Genomic DNA, 25,381 nt, shown 5'->3' on the forward strand with positions numbered 1-25,381 from the left:
CTATGTCGATCATATCAGAGAGGCTAAGAAACGCTTTACTAGAGCCGACGTGGTCATTACACTAATATATACAGTATGCGCAAAACACTCCTCATTAAACGTTTTTACTATTCAGTGATTCTCAGATCTGTAGCTGATTTGTATTATTGATTTCCAAAAAGCAATGTGAGTAAAAGCGTGTGCTGCATAACTAATCACAACTGTCTTTAAAACAGAATCAGCGCCATCAATAGCGTCTTCTGCAATTTTAGGAAAGCCTTAGGATTTCTGCGTTAATGAGACAAAAAAGTTGTAAAGAAACTTTGCGAACTCATCCAGAGGTGAACATAAAGATCACTCAAGTACTGACAAGAAGGAGCAGCTGGATAAGCACATCTGGAGCCAAACTTTCAAAAAAGCACCTGACTTTGTCAGCAACATCCTTTCCTTCTGAATGTATCTTATCTAAGGCTGCGCTGTGGAGAGATAAATAATTAATCTTCCGAAGTGCAACACAACAGAGTAAATCATTGATGTAAATAGAATTATTGAAAGACTAAGCTTTTGTCGTTTCTGTATTCCTAAACCATCTTCCAGTTACACAATCCCCCACAGTCACTGTTATATTTAACGTTCCTTGCACCTTAACCTGTCTTGATGCCCAAAGCATCAACACTCAGTTTCATTCAAGGCTTTACCGTCCTTCCTTTCATAGATATAAAATAAGACACACATTTCCTCTACATACGTGTTCAATAATAATAGTAAACTGGCAAGAACAAGAAAAAGCACAAGATGGGAATATTCATGACAAGAGCCTCGGCATCAGGGTGAGAATGTGTCTTGTCACCCAATGCGTGAGCTCGTCTGCCACCCCTCAGTTGCACTGGCACACGTTACACTCGGGGGCAAATGCAATGGAGAATACCGTCTCGACTGTGTAAGTAGAACATTTCAGATAAACTATGAATTTTGTTAATCATAAACAATGCAACATAACTATTATATGTGTTGTTACTTTTGATTTATTATCACCAAACGTTACATATCTACATGGGAAATGAACATGGGTAATATGTCTATAATCATTCTCACTAAAATACATTGTCAAAATATATTAATGAGCAAACTGATACACATTAGCCCGTAGGAAACATAAAAAAGCGTGTGCGCTGTCATTTAGGACAGAATGCATTGTTAACGTGACACACTCTCTACTGACGCGATGTCACGAAAAAAAAGAAACAGCACAGTCCATACAAACTCAAATCCTCCTTGATTTTTGACCTTATTATTAATTGTCAATATCAAATGAATAAAGTCATTTTAAGAAGATGACGAGTCTGCTATAGTTAGTTAAATTAACGCTCCTTTTTAAAAGTTTGCTTATCTATACTAATAAAAGGCAAAGCCCTCACTGACTGACTGACTGACTCACTCACTCACTCACTCACTGACTCATCACGAATTGTCCAACTTCCCGTGTATGTAGAAGGCTGAAATTTGGCAGGCTCATTCCTTACAGCTTCCTTACAAAAGTTGGGCAGGTTTCTTTATGAAATTCTACGCATAATGGTCATAACTGGAAGGTATATTTACATATACTGTAATGGAGTTGAGCTTGAAAGCCGTGTGGGGCGGAGTTTCGTGTGACATCATCACGCCTCCCACGTAATCACGTGAACTGACTGTCAACGCAGTACATAGAAAACTAGGAAGCACTCCAAAAAGCGCTGAAGAAAACATGCATTATATAATTGAGAAGACAGTGAAACAATAATAAGCGAGCGAGTTACATATACAACATATTCATGAGTGCTGCTACTTCGGAAACAAAGCACGGTGTAAACCTAAAGTTTAAATTAAGTTCATAGACACGATGCCGCTGGCGTTTGTCATGCCCACGGGTAATGCGTGATACAAGTTTAATGAGAGGACACAGGATATAAACGAGAGTTTTGATCACTTTGCAACTAAGTTAAAATTGCAGGTAAAGGGCTGTGCTTATGCAAATTCCGAGAGACTGTGTTTGTGAGAGATTGACAGTTAAGGCGGGTGGGGGAGTCACGTCATCATCTCCCCTCCCATTCACCTCATTTCGCTCTGAGCTGAGCTCCGAAACTAACGCAGTCTTACAGAAGTGACTTTGTGACGCTGCTACCAAATACTCACAGAACAATCCACAAGTTAATACACACACTGTTTGTAGAGTTTCTCCAAACTGAATCCTCCAGGCACTACTTACAAAGGTTACATTGACAATCGTGTTACGTTATTTTTAAAATGTTTCCTTTTCTTAGCACAAGCACAGCTGAGAAGCTTCGATGCATGTGCTCCATAACGCGTTAAAAAATAATGCATTTAATCACACTTTCAATTCCAAGCAAAGGGGAACTTCTGTCAATGCATGATTTCCTGGTACACCGGATAACATTGATCAGCGTTTCCCGATTCATTTTACCTACGCACCCAATTGGTTTGAGAAGAAGTATGAAAAAATATGAGGTTAACAAAGAAAAACAGATCGCCAATTGAATCTTTATGAATACTCGATTCACCATCAATAATTGTTTTGGTAAAGCCATACTCAGTGTAATCCTCCTTCCATTTTATAAATTTTCCGCCACTAACCATGGTTAAATGAACGTAAAAAAGTAAGAGCGAAGCGAAGGTGACTTATTCAGGCAGGCGATGGCTCAATAGCTCGAATTTGGATATAAGTAGATTCTATTAAGTCCCCAGAAATATCTTTGGTAGGAATGGAAGTTGAATTTAGTCTTTACATTTCTATGGTAAAGAAATAGTTATGCAATGATGACTAAATCTAACTAGACTTTATATATTCAGGTTTTGACTTTATAAATTCCAGCGATGACTTTATATATTCAACTTTTGACTTTATATATTCAGAAACAAGTTTAACTTTATATATACCGACGCTGACTTTATGTATTCCAGTTCTGACTTTATATATTCGGGAATGACTTTATATATTAAAGTGTTGACTTTATATATTCTAACGCCGACTTTATATATTCAGAAAATCAATGCATTTGCCTGTTTGGCACCCCATAGTATATGTGTCTGTGTATATATGTACACATGTATGTATGTATGTATATATATATATATACTATATATATATATATATATATATATATATATATATATATATATATATAATATGCCAGCAACACTCATGGCAATGACAAAACAATTACGTTGTCAATCATGTTAAGTTATTATTAAAATGTTTCCTTTTCTTTTACTTCTCGCTGCCAAGCACGGGTATTTTGCATATATATATATATATATATATATATATATATATATATATATATATATATATATATATATATATAGCCAAATGCAAAACTAGTGAAGAAACAGTCAGAAGCGATGAGGAGGGAAAATGTCAGTGGCCTCCACCTGTTAAACCATTCCTGTTTTGGGGGTCATCTCATTGTTGCCCCTCTAGCGCATCTGTTGTTAATTTCATTAACACCACAGCAGCTGAAACTGATTAACAACCCCCTCTGCTACTTAACTGACCAGATTAATATCCCATAAGTTTCTTTGACTTTATGCTATACTCTGATTACAAAGTGTTCCTTTAATTCTTTTGAGCAGTGTATATATATATATATATATATATATATATTATATATATATATAGATAGATAGATAGATGTATATATATATAGATATAGATATATATATATATATAGATATGATAACAACACTCATATCAATGACAAAGCAATTACATTAACAATCATGTTACGTTATTTTTTAAATTTTTCCTTTTCTTTTTCATAACTTCTTTAACACACTACTTCTCCGCTGCGAAGCGCGGGTATTCTGCTAGTACAGAATATAAAACAGAATCTCAATGATACGGGACTCGCGAGTAGTAACGAATTATATGTGACATTGAGAAATTATAATTCCTAATAACAGGAACAAGTAAAAACTACGACTTCCTAAAACGGACACTGTAAATGTAAGCATTTCAATAAATTATTTAGGAGACTTGTGTGTGCATTTCAATATCAATTTAAGAACTACGTAGGCTACTTGTTGTACTATAAACGGTAGCTCAAGCAGCACTTAACAGTAAATAGTCTAACAGGACAATGACTGACTGAAACGAAGATGCTGAAACTGTTTATAGGGAATTGTCCCAAGTTGGAAGTGCCGTATAGCGATCAGAAACAAAAAGACACATTGAGGCATGCTGCACAGTAGTTTGTTTTTCTACAATACAAATGGAGTACGACACCGGGGTCTCCAAACACACAAATATGAAGCTTATTACGTTTTACAGTGAAACTCTTTACATACACAATATAATTAGGGACGTGTGCCCCCTTCCTGACTATGGAGACCCACCCTTCCCTCGATAGCTTGATTCGCTCGCTATCCATCCAAGCTGAAAATATTGTTAAATGGAGGAACTGAAAAAAAATCTTTCACAAGAGGAGGACCAACGATGTGAACCCCTGGTTTTTTTACTGAGAGACAGTTGCAATACCATTGAGCCACCTAATCGGCATAATTAACGAGCTTCGCACAACTGAACTACTATTACTGTTCTTACTGCAGTAGATGTAGAAATATGTTGTTTGACATATACACGTTAAATTGGTTTAATTGACATGAGCGTATCATTGTTGTATTCTCCTAATAAAGACGAAAAAATTATATTTATAGATGTATACTATATAATGTACGGTTTTGAACAAAATTAAGCGTTCCATAAAAAGGTTGCACGATTTACCTAATCTTTTTATATATATATAAAGTTGATATATGACAATATATCTTTGACACTATGTATCAGACAAAGGAAATCACAGCAATCCACAAGAACAATAATTAATTCTCATTAACTATCTGAATTGTAGTTTAACTATATCAACTGAAGTGTGTAATGTCAATACAAATTACAAAATATAACTAGAGATTTAAGTGTCAGATAGACTCTCAAAATATAGAGGTCAATGCCATTGAGTGTGCTGAGGCTTCACAAAGATTCAGTAACCAGTGACCATGTCTGCACAAGGCTTCGAAGCCCTGTCATGATCCAATCTCAGTACTACGCATGTCTGAGGCTTCAAAGCCCCGTTCGACAACAGAGTGAAACATCAGATTGCAATACCTCACGGAACGCCCTCCATATCATGGAATGCCCATAGCTTCAGTCATGGAACACCCTTCAGAGCACAACACACCACACACCCATGTAATAACGTGATTTATCATATCAACCTTTCCCAGCGTCACTCGCATCATGCCCTCTGTGAGACAGTGTTGACACCCTCGCTGCACAGTATACGATTCTAACACTGCCGATATAAAGTACAGTTTTTGTTTGTTTTTTTTTTTTGCTATTTTGAATGGCTGTTCATTACGTTTTCTCCTGAATCATTACATAAAAGTACTAATCTTATTACTATCCAGTGTTTCAAACGGAATTTACCTCATGAAACTCATACCTATAGATTTTCAATCTATAAATGTATTTCATATTCCCACTATGCCTCGCAGTTAGGAGACCCGGGTTCGCTTCCCAGGTCCTCCCTGCGTGGAGTTTGCATGTTCTCCCCGTGTCTGCGTGGGTTTCCTCCGGCGCTCGGTTTCCTCCCACCATCCAAAGACATGCCGGTTAGGTGGATTGGCAATTCTAAATTGGCCTTAGTGTGTGCTTGGTGTTTGTGTGTGTCCTGCGGTGGGTTGGCACCCTGCCCGGGATTGGTTCCTGCCTTGTGCCCTGTGTTGGCTGGGATTGGCTCCAGCAGACCCCCGTGACCCTGTGTTCGGATTCAGCGGGTTAGAAAATGGATGGATGGATATTCCCACTAGCAAATTATACACATGTAAAACAATAATAAGCTTAATTATTTTTAGAAGGTTTGCAAAAACAGTGCTACATATAAAATTGGTTTTAAAACTGACAAAAAAAAATATTAGGAAACAGTCATTTATTTATTGATTTGATCCATCAACGTTTTCATTACTAAAAGCTACATGTGTGAAATACTGGATGTCATATCCATATCAATTGAACGGCATGTGACAGCCAGTAGATTTTGCGTAATTTTACATTTTTAAACAACTTTTGAGTTTGAGACAATCGTGATTGTTCTTAAACCTTTTTCATGAAACATTTAAGTTGATCGCAAAGACCCAACTTATACCAACTGTCTTTGAGATGTCGTATTTTATAAATTTTGTAGAATATCGAAAACTGTTACAACTACTACTACTAATAATAATACATTTTGGGTCAGTTACATGTGCATTCAGCAGGGAATTATCCCGAGGTGATCTCATCATTAAACATACAGTATTTATTGTCTTGTGCATACAGTACAATGATATTGTTACTTACTGTACATGCCTCTCCAGAACAGTGATAATATAATAAAACACAAAAAATATATAGAATACAATTTACAGTATAGTTATATGTCAGTTATATTTCAAATATTTATACCTAGTCTTTTTCTTACAATGTTTCTTATTATGATTGGCTGTTCAGTAACTCTTTAACTAAAACACTTACTTTGAAGCCATACTTACCGCCATTGGTTCTTTACTATTTGCCAGAAGGGAGGATTAAGAAAAACACTTGTGCAGGATGGCCAAGTGTGTAATAATCTTAGCAGAACATCTTTTAGATACCCTGGATAGCAGGCAGCTGGGTGCCAGTAATATTTTGTGGCTTTTACCATCCTCTACAGTGACCCAAAGTCAGTGGTGTCCGGACGCAAAGTCACACCGGGGGATTAGCACACTACCCCATAGTGCGCCTGGGTTGAGACTGAGCATAGAGGATATGATGCTGGCAAACTGTAAAGCCGAGGTCTGCTCGCTATGAAGTCCAAAATCCAGTTCTGTTGGCACAACAGTGTTGAATGCTAAGCTATTGAATATAAATATAACTCTGTAAGAGCAGTTTTTACGTTACCCAGATGGGCCAAGATGGAGTATAAGGCCGGAGTTATACTTCACGCGACGCGACGCATGCTGCAGCGGACGCTCCTGCTACGCAAGCGTTGTAGTATTTATACTTGCGTGTGTACTTTGTGTAAATCTGGAGGAATCCACCAGGTGGCAGTGCGAGATATTATCGCGGTGAGAACATGTTCGGCTTCTCTGTGTTGTGAATTGCCTAAAACACCTATTAAATTCTGATAACACCTTACCGCAATATCTCTGAAAAGGATGTTTATTGATTAAATCCATAAATCCAGGGATGTATGTGTCCATTCCAGGAAGCATTGGGCACGAGTGAGAAACAGTCCCTTCACGAGGCCTCAGCTCATCGCAAGGTGAATACAAGCACACACATACACTAGCGTCATTTTAGCGGCACCAAATCCCCAAATCTGCATATCTTTGGAAGGAAACCGGAGCACAGTGTGGAATACAAGCAGGAAATACCAGCAACAAAACTCCCTGCGAGACAGCAGTGCTATCGCTCCGCACCGTGACACCCCCATGTGTGTAATTATTCCCCCATGTGTGTATTTATTAACAGTATTCATTATTTAAACGAAATTATATGTAAAATGTAACATACACATTTTAATGCATTTCATCATGAAAGTGATATCAAGTATAAATCTAAAGATTTTAAATGGGCAGAGAGTTGGAATATAATAGATTTAATTTGTTCTGTTTGGCGATCTATTGCTGCTTTCTGCTGCTGAAGCAAAATGCCGACATACAGATGCATTTGTGGTGCTTTTATATTCAAGCGTCGCATATTCCCAATCGTAATGACACGATACATTTTAAAAGTCTCACATACCATCTTTTGTGCCATCTATTTTTTATTGTTTTACTTTACCTGCTGTCAGGTCCAAGAAGCTCGTAGCGATTAAAAACTGGAATGACGTTTACGACCGTCTGCTTTAATGATAAAGTAAACTACAAGGTTAAAGTGGACATTTCGAGATTAAAGCCGAAATTTCCACTTTAATCACAAAATACACGTTTTCACCGTGTCCTTTATTTTTTTCTCAGTGGCTCAAATATAACGCTATACATTATGTTGCTGTTAAGCTGCAAAAATTAAAAAATAAAAAAGACATATATAAATAACACGATACATTTTAAGTCTCACATACCATCTTTTGTGCCGTCTCTTTTTTTATTTTTATTTATTTTGCAACTTCACATCGGCTACATAAATTAAATTAAACAGAAATTAACGTGACGCGTGTGCGAGTTGCAGTACCAGCAAAAAGTCGGGGGGCGCAGTGTGCTAAAAGTCGAGCGTGGCGTCAGAGTCTCTGTTTACTATCTACATGTGACAGCAAGCCTCTATGGAGATCCTTCGGGATCGATGTGCGCTTTTGCTGTTTGATGAATGGCTCAAATACAGCGCTATACATTATGTTGCCGATGTGAAGTTGCAAAAAAAATAGACGGCACAAAAGATGGTATGTGAGACTTTTAAAATATATCGTGTCATTTATATATGTCTTTTTTACTTTTTAATTTTTGCAACTTAACAACAGCAACATAATGTATAGCGTTATATTTTAGCCACTGAGAAAAAAATAAAGGACACGGTGAAAACTTGTACTTTGTGATTAAAGTGGAAATTTCGGCTTTAATCTCGAAATTTCCACTTTAACCTCGTAGTTTACTTTATCATTAAAGCAGACGGTCGCAAACGTCATCCCAGTTTTTAATCGCTACGAGCTTCTTGGACCTGACAGCAGGTAAAGTAAAACAATAAAAAATAGATGGCACAAAAGATGGTATGTGAGACTTTTAAAATGTATCGTGTCATTACGATCGGGAATATGCAACGCTTGAATATAAAAGCACCACGAATGCATCTGTATGTCGGCATTTTGCTTCAGCAGCGGAAAGCAGCAATAGATCGCCAAACAGAACAAATTAAATGTATGATATTCCAACTCTCTGCACATTTAGAATCTTTAGATTTATACTTGATATCACTTTCATGATGAAATGCATTAAAATGTATATGTTACATTTTACATATAATTTTGTTTAAATAATGAATACTGTTAATAAATACACACATGGGGGAATAATTACACACATGGGGGTGTCACGGTGGCGGAGCGATAGCACTGCTGTCTCGCAGGGAGTTATGTTGCTGGTATTCCACACTGTGCTCCGGTTTCCTTCCAAAGATATGCAGATTTGGGGATTTGGTGCCGCTAAAATGACGCTAGTGTATGTGTGTGCTTGTATTCACCTTGCGATGAGCTGAGGCCTCATCAAGGGACTGTTTCTCACTCGTGCCCAATGCTTCCTGGAATGGACACATACATCCCTGGATTTATGGATTTAATCAATAAACATCCTTTTCAGAGATATTGGGGTAAGGTGTTATCGGAATTTAATAGGTGTTCTAGGCAATTCACAACACAGAGAAGCCGAACATGTTCTCACCGCGATAATATCTCGCACTGCCACCTGGTGGATTCCTCCAGATTTACGTAAAGAACGCGCGCAAGTATAAACACTACAACGCTTGCGTAGCAGGAGCGTCCGCTGCAGCATGCGTCGCGTCGCGTGAAGTATAAATGAGCCCTTAATGAGCCCTACTTAACTGCTGTACCAGTATGCATCTTGGAGATGGTTAAGTGGAACAAAGTTATCTACTAAGTTAAAAATTAAGTAAGAAGTCTGAGTGAGTGTAGTTAGTTATACAATGAATTATCACATACAACACACAGACTGTTATGGACATGAAAGGCATGAACAAACAGATACGCATATTTTAAACATTACAAAAGATGTAAATCATGAAACACACATATTCTCTCTCGCTCTCATACACACTATATATATATATATATATATATATATATATATATATACACTATATATATATATATATATATATATATATATATATACAGTATTTTAATAATCCTGATTTGTAACATGGCATTGGTTCATACAGTGGTTCTCATATTCAGTCCCAGGGGCTGCAGATTTTTTCACAACTAATTTATGCTTTTAATTAGATTCCCTTCTTGAACTTGCAAGCCAACAGTCTAGGTCTTCAAAATTAAAGTGATGTATCAGAACACAAAAATCATTGTTATAACTACCACATAGGGAAGGTTTAACCTGTGGGGGGAATTTTAGCACCCAAACCCTGGACACAACCACACACACACAAGAGATCCAAGTTCAAATATGAATTTATTTTTAAATGATAAAGCACACAATCCCAGTTAGGACATCCACCCGTGTCCTCCATCCATCACATCGGTCATTTCAGTAGACAAGGAACTATTGAACCAGATCAGAAAACCAGTCCATCCCCACTTTTCTTTACAGTGAACCACTGAACAAAATGACACCACTGTAGGATTTCTGCCACATGTAGGCTCCTTTGAAATTTTGAAGGCTGAAAAAAAAAATAAAACACAAAAATCTAATTTGTAGAACAGCAGCAACTGATGGGATTTTTTTTTACCCTGTATCTCATCAAGAAAAAAGTGCATGTCCTTCAGGCAGTCAAAAATAAACAACAAGGTGGACATGACTTTTTCAGTATTTTCATCGTCTCCTCTTTGTTCTAATTTTTCAGTTGTGTACATAACTTCATCCTCGTCCATTTCCAGAATTCTTGGCCGGAGTTCTGTCCCAACAAGTCTGTCTTTGTTGGCATCCAGCCAGTCACAAGCAGTCAAGATGTTTTGGATCAATGAAGACTGTTTTATGAAAAAGAAAAAAAAATACTGTTAAGTACTTTATTAGGAATATCAATACATTAACTTCCCTTTTTTTCTCAAAGAATAGTCAAATTGACTTATGAAATAAACTTACCAATATGACCACAGCATGTCGTAGGAATGCTCAGCTCGATTGATTTCTCTTGCTTTTTGCCTCTGCGGTACGCCCTGTATTCATTAGGTAGAGTGAAAAATAAAAAAATAAACTCCAGTGTACAACCACAGCAGTTCATCTTCAAGGGAATGGCATGTCTAGTTAGAATCATTCAGAAAGTAAACAAATAATTCAAAATGACTAAGTTCTTTGTTGTGAATAAAGCATACATTTTTATTTACTAATACACTGCTGTAAGACCCATTTCAGTTCAATCTGTACATCTACAGGAATTGTACTGAAGTGAGTCCCTGAAAGACAAAGAATCCAATTACCACAGCATTGTCACTTGTGAAGGCCAAATTCATCATTTCAAATAACAGGTCATTTCATTGTTCCCAGTTTAATAAGCATGCTTTAAAAACTGTTGAAACAGTCACCCAAACATATTGCAATAGAAATGCTACATGGAAAAAGTTATACAGTACATAATGGAAAGTGTTAACCTGAAGCAAACGATCACTCCATTCTAGATTGGTTGATTTCTGAATGATATTGAAAAGGAAAAAGAAAGTCATTACCTTTAAGGCATTTGCTGTGTTTGAGCCGTGAGAATCATTTCACTACACAGAGTACCTGACAGGGCTGTGTCTTTGTGAGGACCACACTTTCCATACTACTAGGCACTGCAATACAGAATATTAAGTATTATGCATTTCTGCAAATCAATTATGTAGCATTTCAGCAATTTAAATACATTATAATTTGCTAACAACTAAACATAACCATAAATATGCTGACCTGCAAATTCAGTTAATGCTACCTAATGCCACAGATGAAACTGATCTTTGAAGAACAAGGAAAACAGTCTAAAAGTTATACTCTACAAAAGGAACTCTATGAAGCCTAAATTTTAGGAACAGTAAAGTAAATTTTATACTATTAATTGTACTGGCATAAATAATTCAGTCAATATTTTCATATGCTTCAGTAATGAAAAAGAACAGTGAGGGAGAAAAGTCCTTGCTCTTTCCTATCTTGTCTGGAATTGCTGGAAGCAGAAATAATTGCCATTTAATAAATCAGTTAGAGCACACAAAACACTCATTTTTAAGACCACCATTCTCTGCCCCCATAATGCCATCACAGGGCTGAAGAAAGACACAAGTCAGTGACAGCCTCACCGAAGACCTGCTGTGTGACATGTTGGTCAAAGTCTTTTTGTGAAGTTCTAATATATAAAATTAGTGTCAGAAAACTTTTCAACTGATAATTACGAAGCACTACCTGTGGTACACAGAATGTCCTTCTTCTCGTGTGGAAATTACAGAAATACTGTAAGTATAATTTTTATAACTTTTCTTCCCCTAAACAAAGCTTGAAAAGTTACACACCTTTTCATGCTGGCTTTGCGACGTAAGAGACAACACCACCATCTTCTAATTTATGGCATGTCTTCCTAAAAAATGTAAATCAGGAAATTGCAATAAATTCTATGAATTAAAAAAATCACAGTATTCAAACAAATATTACACTTAAACCACTGACCTGACTGAAATCAAATGCTCTTCCAGTGGCAATGTAGAGAGCACACTAAAAAAAAAGCAAATTATTATTTTAAATCAACATTTACATCATACTACTGGCAAAGTGTCCTGAACTTACCACAAGCAGTCCAGGCTGTCAGTCTGTTTGGGATGATTCTATCATTTTAAGAGGTGATTAGTAAAGGAGATATGTGTTTTTTTTTCTTATACTAGAAAAACATACTGATATTTACATTACCTTCTTCTCTGGTTCCTTCCAGCTACCTGGCATTAGTTTAGAGGCAATTTTCCTACAGCTAAAATTTGTTTCGTCAAAATTGATTTATATTATATTAATGTATATTAAAAACACAGTTGATGTGAGCTTCGCTGACGGAATATCATTGCAGAACTGGATTAATAATATTTAATTCTGAAAATGTGCCAATTAATAATTTTATCACACAGAAGCAAGAATTACTTAACTAAAATTTAGCTGGAGCCTTACATCACTTTATATGACAATGATATTCATTTCAGATCGCAAGAGTAGAATTATTAGTAATAGAACAGGTAGAGAAATAGTGAACATTAGATGATATAATCTCTAACAACTTTTAAATGAACAAACAATTTATGAAGGGAGTGACTTTAGCTTTACACACAAGACCACAGCACACCATTACAAATATTTTAGAACCTTGAGGATGTTTTACCACTGTGCCATTATGAATTATTTACACAGCTCTTCCAAAATAACTTAGTGAAAACTATTAAGATCAAATTTTTTAAAGAAGAATAGTTCAAATTGGCAGCAGCCATCACTAGGTGACAGAAATAACAGAGTAAATAAGGAACTGTCCTGCTGAAATGCTGATTTTGGGAGATATGAGCTGAGGTTCAAACTGAGTGAACTGAACATATGAACAAAGATAAAAAAAGAACATTAAAACTTTTGAATGCTGGATCTGAACAGCTGAACAAAGATCAAGAACCAAGAACTTGAACTCTTTTGAATGCTTGAATTGCAAGACACCATATTTACTCGTGCACAGTGGCTTTATGCAAGTGTTTAATTGAATTGTGTTACTAGATAATATTTCATTTTCGATATCATTAGTTGCATGTTACTTAAATCCCAATGATACCTCGGCATGAGCAAATATGGAAGTCTCTTTTTTTTAAGTTTTAAAACCTGAACAATTCAATATAGTGGCCGTCTCCAAAGCCATGATGATCACTGGAGTCAAGAATGTAAATAATTTTGTTTTTTGGATACATAACTTGAAAAATACAACATGCCTGATTTTTTTTGAAGAATTCAGAATCCTACATTGTATACAGTATACACATGTTGACCCAATTGGCAATGTATACATTTCAATAAATTATAGATTATTTAGAAATGCCTAAGTTTAATTAATTCATACTTCATGATCTTTGTCATATTCTACTAAATATTTTAAAAGAGAAAATTGTTAATAGGTAGAATTAAGCACTGCTGAGCTATTGGAGGAGCAATTGTGATTTTGCTTTGTACGTATTCTTTTGTATATATTGTTATTTATCTCCTAGTGATAATTTTTGGTGGAGGTATATATATATATATATATATATATATACTTATTTGGTGTTGGGATAGTTTTGATTTTGGGATTGGTGCAATTGTTTTTCTTTTTGTATATACACACGTGTGTTTGTTCTTGTGCATTATTTTTTCCTTTCCTGTTGTAGGAGCTTTTTGAGCCAGAGATAAAGGAATACTACCTACATTGTTGAGTGTTTGTGTAGTTTTTGTAGGAGTGCACTGTTTTTGTAAATGTACTATATTTTTCCTTTCTTTTATTGTTTTAATTTATTTTTGAAGAAGTGCCATTGCTGAAGGATTGTGCCTCAAAGCCCGCCTGACACTACTGCAATTTTTTGTTTTACAGGACTCTTGTAAATAAACTTGCATCATTCACCTTTCAATTTCTGTCTGTGTCTCATCTCTCCACTGATCCTGTTCAGTTCATAAACTATCAGATGTTCAGAGTGTAGGTTGGGGCCACTTTTCCACTACATGGGATATCATTGGTTGTCCTGAAAATTTGTACAGCCATTTACACTCTAAATGAGATAGTAACAAACAAATAGCCAGAATTGTATTTTTTGTTATATATGTCATCATCATCACTATATCTTTAAAAGTCGGCCCAGCTATCCTGTGCAGAAATATACTTCTGGGTACTTGTATTTGCAATTTAATTTGTTTAGTCACTGCCCACAGCTTGTGATAAAAGGTCAGCATTGTGATGTCCTTTAGATTGACTTGTAAGTTCAAAGCTTTATCTGGAGGCTGCAAACTGATTCCCAGATAAAAGAGGAACAAGAAAAATAAATAAACAAAGAGGAACTTTGCATACTTGCCATTAACTCAGTTCAGTTATATTTGGCCATTGTACTTAAACTAATTGTGCATCTTGTCTCCACTGTTGTTCGTGATTTTAATGAACAGTGTATCAAGGTCCAGCAGAGGCATAGAAAATCTAAGTAACTCCTCTACTTGCTGTCTTTTCTGAATTATCAGACTTTGGTCTCTAGATCTCATTAATTTGCTGCTGAGCATGCAGTGACAAGGATGAGGTCATGGCTCACTCCCAGAGTTTTTTGGTTTTTACAAGATAAGTGAGACTGCAGCTGACCCAATTGAAAAAATTCAGCTACATTAGGGTTTCTGCACGATTAGAGTGTCATGTATCAAGTTTAGGATATGTGTATTTTATATTTTATTACTGTTTTTGTTTGTTTTGAGTTTTTATTTCCTTGTCTGTATACTATTTGTTTTGTTTCATATGTAATTGTGTACTGGTGTAATGTGTGAATATGTACTATGTTGCTTGTGGTTGGTCCCCCAAGAGGAAGGGCCTTTGTGATGTTGCAGCTGCTAGGTTTTCATTCCTGCTTTATATTGAAGCCTAAAGCAGGATTTGGCAATTAAGCATTTTGTTATCTTTGAAATTGTGGTTACTATTATATGTTGTTGAATTTTCTGGTTTTCTGATTTTCTTGCTCTGTCTTAAGGATTCTGGTTTCTGGATTTTGTATTGGATGTTTCTTTATTTAGGATTTTTCTTTAGGTAATTCCTTTTTGTCACTTCTGCTCATTTGAGCATTACTTTGCATTTTTTCTAATTGTTTGTTAATTAATCCTTTTTCATAAAGCTCATTTGATAGCCTTTTGTTCAAAGGCCAAGGTTTATGGTCACCCTCCTACTTGTGCGGCTTCTCAGTTTTGGGGATACTATGAGGCTAGGGATCTTCGCTGGCAATCGGAAGGTTGCCGGTTCTAATCCTGTAAATGCCAGAAGTGACTCTACTGTGTTGGGCCCTTGAGCAAGGTCCTTAACCTGCAATTGTTTTGTCCTGGGTAGGATGTTAATCTGCATCCAGCTCTACAAGCAGGTCCTCCAACTCACAGGGAAAACTTGGGGGTTGGTGGCAGGATTCACACTCCAGCTACTGTAAAAAAAAAAAAAGCTCACACTGTTGCAGTGTAGTGCTGAGGTGTCATCTGCTGAACTCTGGTCCCAATCCAGGTGGTTCATTGTGTGGTGGGTGCGGCAACACACTAACAGTGCATGCTCCTAACATCTCTCTTAAGTGTCCTTTAAAACCTTCAATCCTTCTTGAGCCTGTGAAGCCTGATGCAGGGAAGTAGAGCTTGGTATAAGATCCACTTGGGTGAGGACTTTTCCAGGCAGGCTAAGGCCTGATGTGGCCAATAAAACCTTCAGTAAAGCCTAATGCCCTTTATTGGCCATGTTGGTGTCTCCAAATCACAACACAATATGGCAACAGCTGTTGTGCATTGGATTGTGAATATGTTATTGAACTGTGGTAATGAAACAGAAGTCCTTGAACAAGGCATTCTGATTATTGGTTGGTCTACATGCCCATTGTCACCTATAGCCTCATATTATGAATAATGACCATAAAATAAGTTTCCAAGTACAAGTGACTGTAAGTGATTCCTGAGCAGGCTTACTGAAACCCAGTTTGGACATATAGTTAGTGCATACACTCCTAAGTGTTTTTTCTGAAGGGAGCACCATGCATAGCCCACTAGGGAAAAAAACAGAGGCAGACCAAGGATAAATGGAAAGAGTATATTTAAACTGGTATGGTAGTACCCAAAAACTCCTAGGGATGAGCTGCAAATGTTGTTTAGGAAAGAGTGCCCTGGTCTATATATCTCTGCATGATGCCACTGCAGCCCTCACTAGGAAAAGCAGATTAAAAATAAAGAGAAGTAAAATTAAACTGCTGTGAAATTATCAGACTTGACACACTCAAAAAGGTTTGGGGCATCCACCGGTGTATTGTCCCTGGCTGCAATGGGCTTTGAAAGGTAGACAGAAGTGTATTCGATGGAGTCCAAAAGTGAACTAAGTAGAGGTTGTAAAAATGGTGGCTTTATATGCCAAGACTGGAAGTAACCTATGGGAACCAGAAATGACCTTCTTCCGACATCATAACCAGAAGTGACTTCGTCCTAGGCGCCGGAGCCGGAAGTGATGTTGTTCTAGGTGCCGGACGTGATGTCTTCAGGGATGAGTCAAACAGGTTTTCCAATGCCTGGTCTGCAGAGGCAACAGAAGAAGGTTTAGTGCACCCTGCCACCCCCTGGCCTGGTGTGGAATTACCTTCACTTGGTCCATACAATGTCCTCCTACTCGCAAATGTGTGACACTGCATACGAGGTGTGGCGGAAAAGTAATGAGACTGGCAACACTGCAAGCAATCTGGCAACGCTGCGCTGTTGTCCTTGATAGAGCACGTGTATCAGTACCTTCCCATAGCTCAGTGCGAGTTTCAACTCCTTCCGTTAACTACGTGATTTTTGTGACTGCTATTAGCGAAGTTGTGTTTTTGGTTGTGCGTCACGCAAAATGGAACAGCGGAATTTGGAGCAATGTTGTGCCATTAAACGGCAAGTGTGACGTTTGAAAAGTTAAAACAGGCCTATGGGGAACATTCTTTATCCCGAGCTCAAGTTTTTCGCTGGCACAAATCATTTTTGGAAGGCAGAAAACACGTTGAAGATGAACACCGTTCAGGGAGGACTTCAACTTCGAAAACCAATGAAAACATCGAACGTGTGAACACTCTTGTGAGATCAGACCATCGTTTAACATTAAGAATGTTGAGTGAACAATTAAATTTGAACAGATTTACCGTTCATCAAATTTTGACTGAACATTTGCACATGCGAAAGGTCTGTGCCAAAATGGTGCCGAAAAACTGTCCACTCCATAACAGAATTTTTGACCTCAAAAGGCATTCCTGTGGTTCCCCAGCCCCCTTATTCACCTGACCTCAGTCCGTGTAACTTTTTCCTTTTTCCTAAACTGAAAAATGTCCTCAAAGGACGTCATTTCGGGACTTTAGAAAACATCCAAAAGAGTGTAACGGACATGCTGAAGACCATACCGGTTGAAGACTTCCAGCGCTGCTACCAACAGTGGGAACAACATCTTTATCGGTGTGTAGCTGCCCAAGGGAACTACTTTGAAGGGGATAACATTGATGTTTGAAAAAAATAAAAACTTTGGTAAATAAAAAATCAGTCTCATTACTTTTTTGCCACACCTATATACCATATTTTTATACATTTTACCAGTCATATAGCTTCATACTTTCTCATTTCTGTAAAATTACAACTTGCATACATTTATCCTGGAATTTAACCAATTGGTTAACTTCTGAAAACACTCAACTGCTAGATGATACTTTTGTTTCTACCATAGGCATTAGGGCTTTGTCATAGAAAAGAAAGAGCCATTGATGAACACTTGCGTTTCTGGAAAAAATAACAAAGAGCAACATAATACAAACAACAAGAGCAACTCTGAAAAACAAGAAAAATTAAGGTCAGAAGCAAATAATAGGAAAAAAATCAACTGTAAGCACTGTTGATAGCAAGATAGTATGGGATGTACAAACAGGTTGCTAAACTGAAAAACAAAAAATGCTCCTGGCTAAGAATGGCAAAGATAGGTATGAAATCAGTTACAACTAGGGCATAGTGGCACAAAAGCATCACCTTCATTTGTCAACTGAACATTTACATTAAGTAACTAAGAAATTAGAAATTACAGACATTCTCCTGCTTTGGAGTAGTTGAGTTCTTTCTTTCTTTCTTTCTTTCTTAATCAATTAATTAATTAATTAATTACTTTTTGTTTTTTATTTTCATCATTATTATAATGACATCATCTTGACACCATTTTAAAATGTGTTTTTATCAAGGTCACTTCTGTTTTGTGCTTGTTTTGCATGAATTGACCTAAGTGTATATAGAAATGACACCCATTGACATAATCATGCGAGGATACATCTAAAACAAATTTCTCACAATTTGTAAATGTTTACTTTGGTTAAGGAATAATCTTGTTAATATTGGTTTTGACTTTGCTCATTTGACCAGTTTATTTTTGCTTGGGTCAATCTGCTGTCTTAGTCTTTTCTGGGGTTTTGATCCTTTCCTGACCCCTGGCAAAGATTTAGTCTGTTCCCCTTAAGAAACTTTCTTGTGTCATAATTTAGATGAAACACTATATTCAAAACATTGAAGCTCTGGGTGTTTTAATGAAGTTTTTTTAAAGAAGTATCGGACGTGCTAATTGATAATATTCTTGACATAGTAAACTTGTTATTAGATACAGGGGGTCTTCCCAGACTGTCTTAAGACTGCTGTAGTTAAACCCCTACTCAAGAAAAATAATCTTGACCCCTCTGCTTTTGAAAATTTTAGACCCATTTTTAACCTGCCATTCTTAAGTTAAATTCTATACAGCTAAATGACCACCTCAATAAACATGCTACTCTTGATAAATTTCAGTCAGGTTTTAGAACAAATCACAGTACAGAAACTGCACTCATTAGAGTAATAAATGACTTGCGGGTAAATGCAGACAGAGGCCATTTACCTGTTCTCATCCTCTTAGATCTTAGTGCCACATTTGACACCATTAATCACAAAATTCTTAAAAATTGTCTTAGTCAATGGTTGGGCCTCTCTGGCAGTGTCTTAAATTGGTTTGAATCCTACCTGGCAGGTAAAAAATTCTTTGTTAGTTGTGGTAATTACAACTCAAAGACACATGATATCCTATATGGTGTGCCACAAGGCTCTATCCTGGGTCTGCTGCTCTTTTCAATCTACATGCTTCCGTTAGGTCAGATTATCTTGGGGCATAACATGAGTTACCACAGCTATGCTGATGACATACAGCTGTATTTATCAATAGCACCTGATGACTCCGACTCTGTTGTTTCACTAACACAATGTCTTAACTTGTGTTTCTAATTGGATGAATAGTAATTTTCTCAAGCTAAATAAAGAGAAAACAGAAATTTTAGTGATTTGCAATAATGGATATAATGAGGTTATTAGAAATAAACTTGATGCATTAGGATTAAAAGTCAAAACGGAGATAAAGAACGTAGGGGTAATTGTTGACTGTAACCTGAATTTTAAATCGCATATTAATCACATCACTAGGATAGCATTTTTTCACTTAAGAAACATAGCAAATGTTAGACCTCTTATATCATTGAAAGATGCTGAAAAATTAGTTCACGCTTTTATTTTCAGTCGACTAGATTACGGTAATGCACTCCTCTCAGGACTACCCAAAAAAGACATAAATCGTTTGCAATTAGTACAGAATGCAGCTGCTAGAATCCTAACTAGGAAAGAAAATCCAAGCACATTTCTCCAGTTTTGATGTCACTACACTGGTTACCTGTGTCATTCAGAATTGACTTTGAAATACTGCTTATGGTTTACAAAGCCTTAATCTCGCTCCATCTAATGTATCGGAATGTCTGACACCTTATATTCCAAATAGTAACCTTAGGTCCTCAAATGAGTGTCTGCTTAGAATTCCAAGAGTTAAATTTAAAAGAAGTGATGAGGCAGCCTTCTGCTGTTATGCATCTAAAATCTGGAATAGCCTGCCAATAGGAATTCGCTAGGCTAATACAGTGGAGCACTTTAAAAAAACTGCTAAAAACTCATTACTTTAACGTGGCCTTCTCATAACTTCATTTTAATTTAATCCTGATACTCTGTATATTCAATTTATTATCATAACTATTCATGGTGACTCTGAAGTCCATACTAACCCCTACTCTCTCTTTTTCTTTTCCCGGTTTTCTGTGGTGGTGACTTACGCCACGACCACCTAATCAAAGCACCATGATGTTCCTACATTAATGGATTAAAAGCCAGAAGTCTACATGACCATCATCATCTAGTCCGTCCTGATAACCCTAAATACAAAGAGGACTGTTTCATTTATGTTAGGTAGAATGCCCAGAGGGGGCTGGGCAGTCTCATGGTCTGTAACCCCTGCAGATTTTATTTTTTTCTCTCTAACCATCTGGAGTTTATTTTTTTTTTTTTTTGTTTTTGCTGTCCTCCCTGTCCATTGGACCTTACTTTTATTATATGTTAATTAGTGTTGTCTTATTTTATTTCTGACTTTGTCTTTTTCTCTTTTCTTCATCATGTAAAGCACTTTGAGCTACATTATTTGTATGAAAATGTGCAATATAAATAAATGTTGTTGTTGTTAAACATGTATTTTAGTTGTTTGAGTAAGTTTTTTTTATGAAATAATTACCTTTTTGTACCAAATGGAGTGACAAGGGTACTTGCTGAAGTTTGTGTTGAGGGCAGTGCTCATCACTACTTTAGAATGTGGATGAAATTGGCATTGCGTGTAGTGTGAAACACTGCTGAGATTAAAAGTAAAAATACTAAAAGGAATATAAATAACGGGAAAAATAGTTATTATGCCATTAGTTTATTGTATATCTTCCATAAGGATATGTAAAACAACATCCATTGCTTACATTTAATATGATCAGTGTACAAGCCAAACGTCATACTATAGAAGCCCATTCTCACCAAATCTAAAATACTGAAAGCAAGGGACTGTTCTTCTACATCCACCCTACGGCCACATGCTGTTCCTTTACATTTCCACCTCTACAGTGTCAAACATGCCAGAAATTGGAAAATGGTTGAGAGTGATAACAACAAAAACACCTGGCTCATTTAGTTTTTTTACACCTTATAGTGAGAAGTCAAGCAAAATGATAGCTTTTATTGGCTAACTAAAAAGATTGCAATCTTTCGAGGCAACTCAGGCCTGTGGTAATGCGCGGGTCGCGTCTTACCAAATTTAAGTATGTAGCAGCATTTATATTCGCTATAAGAAAGTGCACTTACCGTTGGTGTGTTCAGGGCGCTGTCGCGGGAATGCGGGGCCGTCTAGCGGGTGAGCGCTGTGAGGCGCGGGGTGTTGGACACACGTGGGGCCGGTATAATGGCCAGGACGGGCTCCGCCGCGTGTGTTCATTTTTACGCTCCGGTGTGTTCGCAGCCTGCCTAGTGCAGGCGGTTTAAAGTGCGGCGCGCCTAAAAGAGGAAGCCGGCATTGGTTTGAATCAGAGATGGGGATCCCATAATGTCAAAAATGGTTTACTTACTGGTGAGTCAGCAACGGTCGTGCTTGAGCTCAGCATAGCCGTTGGCTGTACCGGAGGGCTTATACGCGCGCGACCCCCAGGAGTTTGGTTTTAAATACCTAGTTGCTCGGGGCGTGTGGCGTGATTGCGCTACCGTCTACCGGGATAGGTGCATGAGGTAGACATGTTGGCAGATTGGCTGGACAATCTTGCCGGTTATATTTAAAGAGTTACCGGCCAACAGGGGTCGTCAGTGGACCTAAGAGCGAGGTAGGAATAAGCACTGCTGAGCTATTTGGAGGAGCAGTTGTAATTTTGGCGGCTTTTGCATATATTCTTTTGCATATATTCTTTTTGTATATAGATTTATATATCTCCTAGTAATTATTTTTGGTGGAGATATATATACTTATTTGGTGCTGGGATAGTTTTTGACTTTTGGGTTTGGTGCAATTGTTTTATTTTTGTATATACACACACTTGTTTTTGTGCATATTTCTTTCCTGCTGGAGGAACGTCTTCAACCAGGGATAAAAGAAGACAACCTTCATTATTGGAGCGTGTGTGTGTAGTGTTTGTAGGAGTGCACTGTTTTTGTAAATACACCATATTTTTCCTTTTTGTTTGTTTTTATTTATTTTTGAAGAGTCAGGGTTGAAGGACTGTGTCTTAAAGCCCACCTGACACTACTATATTTCTTTGTGTACAGCACTCTTGTAAATAAATTTGCACCATTCACCCTTCGATTTTTGTCTGTGTCTCATCTCTCCATTTGATCCCGTTCGGTTCATGAACTATCAGATGTCCAGAGTGTAGGCTGGGGCCACTTCTCACTACACGGGATATCACAAGGCCCCTTCTTCATGCAAGATGTAATCAAAGTTATTGAGAAATGTAAATGCAAGTGCAGAATTTTGCTAAAGTAAATGAACATTATACTGAAAAAAGAGAACTGTGCTGAAGCAATTCTAAAATAAATTACTAGCAATTGCCGCATCTGCTGAAAATTTGCCCTACCAAAGTTAAACTTGACAGTTTTAGTCTTAGCATCCCCACTATTCCAATACACTCAGAATTGTATTATATTATGTTCACTTGACCTTGGTTGTTCAACCACCTTTACACCCTAAATTCTATCCTTATTATTACAAAATACTAAATCCAGACAGGCTTCCCCTTACATTGGTGATTTACATACTGTGTTAAAAAACAGTCACTGATTACACATAAAAACTCTTGTGCTCTGCTATTTGCAAGGTTATTCCAATTAATATTCGGGTAGTTCAAGTACCCCATGACTATAATATTGCCCTGTAAAACTATCCTTCCTAGAAAATGTGCAACACTCTGTGTAATAATGATCCCCATCTTTGATATTTAGCCAGGTTTACGTTATTGCTATGATGTCATAATTTTGCTCCTCTACATACAACTCCAATTCACTTGTTTTATTTTTGATACTTCTAGCATTAAGGCAAAGTATTTTTAATGTGTTACTCGTTTTACTTTTGTATTTAAACATTGGGTTAGAATTTGCAGTGTTACTCATTTTGCTTTTGCATTTAAAATTTGGGTTAGAATTTACATTACTATGCATTTTCATTCTTACACTATTGTTTGTTCCTTCATGTACAGTTCTAAACCTGGTCTGTCCTAAACTCTCTACCCCCCAAACATTGCACAATTTTAACAATCTAAGACTATCCTACTCATACACCTCCCAAAATAACACACTGGTGCCCCTCCAGTTCAGATGTAACCTGTCACGGCAGAACAGGTTTCATCTTTTTCAAAAGGAGTCCCAATGCCACATAAACCTATACTCTTCTACCCGGTACAACAAGATTTGAGCCACATGTTAAGCCTTAAATCTCCTCAGTCTCACCTAGACTGGCATGTGACACAGACAGAATTTTGGAGAAGACTACCTTGTCAGTTCTGCTCCTCAGCCTGGCACCTAACTCTTTAAATTTGGATGGCAGAAATGACAGACAACCCTTATGTATATTGTTCTTTTATCAGTCCAACAGTGGACAATGACCACTGGATCCACCCTCTCTCTGGCCAAGGGTCTATAAACCCTTGCAGGAAGGTCTCAAAAGCTTGCACCATTTGTATTCCTTCCTATTAATAAACCCTCATTCTGTCACCCTCTAAACTGCTGCACCATTAAGAATTGATCAATCTAGAAAAACTTGCTTACCAAATATCCTTATTTGTTTTTTAGTGTCTTGTCTACTCCTACAGCCACTTGTGCCTGATCTAGCCGTCTGCCTATGTACCATGGAGCCTCTCTTTACCGCTTTGAAGTTAGCCGCTGCCTTTTTTTTCTCACTAAGGAAATGTTTGTGTTGCTAACTACAACGCCGGTTATTGGCTTACTGCTAGCTACTGCAGCTTACTGCCCGCCTCCTAACATTAGTTTGAACACAAATAACAAGTACAAGTATGTGTAACAAGTACTTTTTTCAAACGCTCCCCAAACCATTTAGCTGCTTTTTCTCCTGTGCGGGTGAAAAAAAAGAAGGAAATAAAAGCTTCAGAAATTCCTGCATGACTACTTAGCAGAAACCGAAACATAAAGTTATTAGGAGTAAAATGTATTTTTCAATTAACTCCCACACCACAGATCACCAAACTCTGCCGCGTCTTCTTTGCAAGAATGATGTCAGGATATCAATTCTTGTGTTTCTCTGGTGGACCTTAATGGAATAAGGGTAGAGAACCACTTCTCTTGACATCAGAGACATAACCAAGTTCTTTTTAAAAGTAAACTTTTTAAGGTAAAGTTTACACATTCACCAAGACATTTCTGTAATATTATAATAATTATCTAATGAATCTTACTACTTAAGCATGCCTCCATGGCTATTTTAAATCAACTGGAAATAAGCCCCAGGGTTTCATTGTGTTTATATAACTGATCATTTAGTAGCTGGAATCAGTGACTTTGGTTAGTAATATAATCAAAGGTAATGGAGGTCTTTGACATCCATATCGCTGAAGATCAAGCTCCATTTGTCCAACTTCATCGTGGTCCCTATAGCCAACTATCCCAGCGAAACCTGGGAGGCATCAGCAAACATAAACAAGAAGCCTGTCGTCTTTCAATAGAAGCGCCTCGGCCTAATCCTAAACATCCGATATTTCGGCCACATCACCAATGTAAAGGTGCTTCAAAGGAGTGGCTCATGCAAACTCCATAACATCATTGCACACTGAAGACTGACTGGTCGGCCACATCCTTTGGATGGAGAACAGTCAGAGCACTAAATGACCACGAGGATGCCCCAAAATTACATGGAGAAGAACTTTCATGCAAAACTTGAAGGTACTGAATATCCCAATGGGATGACACCAAATTCCTCACCCAAGATCTGATAACCATGGGAGACTTGCTGCCCGAAATGCCACATAGCATGGGAGGATCTAAGTCTAAGTCTAATGGAGGATTAGGGGAGACTACCTAGGTACTGTATATCTTATACCACTGTCATTTATGTTATTTCAGATACACT

The 25,381-nt window shown here is 37.2% G+C and overlaps 1 long non-coding RNA gene across 2 annotated transcripts; it reads right to left on the reverse strand.

The window, feature by feature from the left end:
- Positions 1–10,174: 10,174 nt before the first annotated feature.
- Positions 10,175–22,088, reverse strand: LOC120523531. Of its 2 annotated transcripts, XR_005632642.1 has the most exons (8): positions 21,885–22,088; positions 21,625–21,813; positions 16,841–16,963; positions 12,364–12,408; positions 12,210–12,274; positions 11,397–11,501; positions 10,816–10,889; positions 10,175–10,700 (listed from the first exon to the last, which is right to left on the reverse strand). It is a non-coding gene; the product is annotated as an uncharacterized LOC120523531 (long non-coding RNA). The 2 variants fall into 2 exon arrangements; XR_005632641.1 differs by having other exon boundaries at positions 21,625–22,088.
- Positions 22,089–25,381: the final 3,293 nt, after the last annotated feature.

The sequence above is a fragment of the Polypterus senegalus genome, chromosome 2, assembly GCF_016835505.1.
Source record: "Polypterus senegalus isolate Bchr_013 chromosome 2, ASM1683550v1, whole genome shotgun sequence".
NCBI classification, from domain to species: domain Eukaryota; kingdom Metazoa; phylum Chordata; class Cladistia; order Polypteriformes; family Polypteridae; genus Polypterus; species Polypterus senegalus.